The following is a 243-nucleotide window of genomic DNA, read 5'->3' on the forward strand; positions in this document are numbered from 1 at the left end:
AATGATCAAACTAGATTAATAAAAAGATCAAACTAGATTAATAAAATGATCAAACTAGATTAATAAAATGATCAAACTAGATTAATAAAATGATCAAACTAGATTAATAAAAAGATCAAACTAGATTAATAAAATTATCAAACTAGATTAATAAAAAGATCAAACTATTAATAAAAACATCAAACTGGATTAACACAAAGATCAAACTAGATTAATAAAATGATCAAACTAGATTAATAAAAT

Source organism: Nematolebias whitei, chromosome 12, assembly GCF_014905685.2.
Source record: "Nematolebias whitei isolate Nwh7 chromosome 12, NemWhi1, whole genome shotgun sequence".
Lineage (NCBI taxonomy): Eukaryota > Metazoa > Chordata > Actinopteri > Cyprinodontiformes > Rivulidae > Nematolebias > Nematolebias whitei.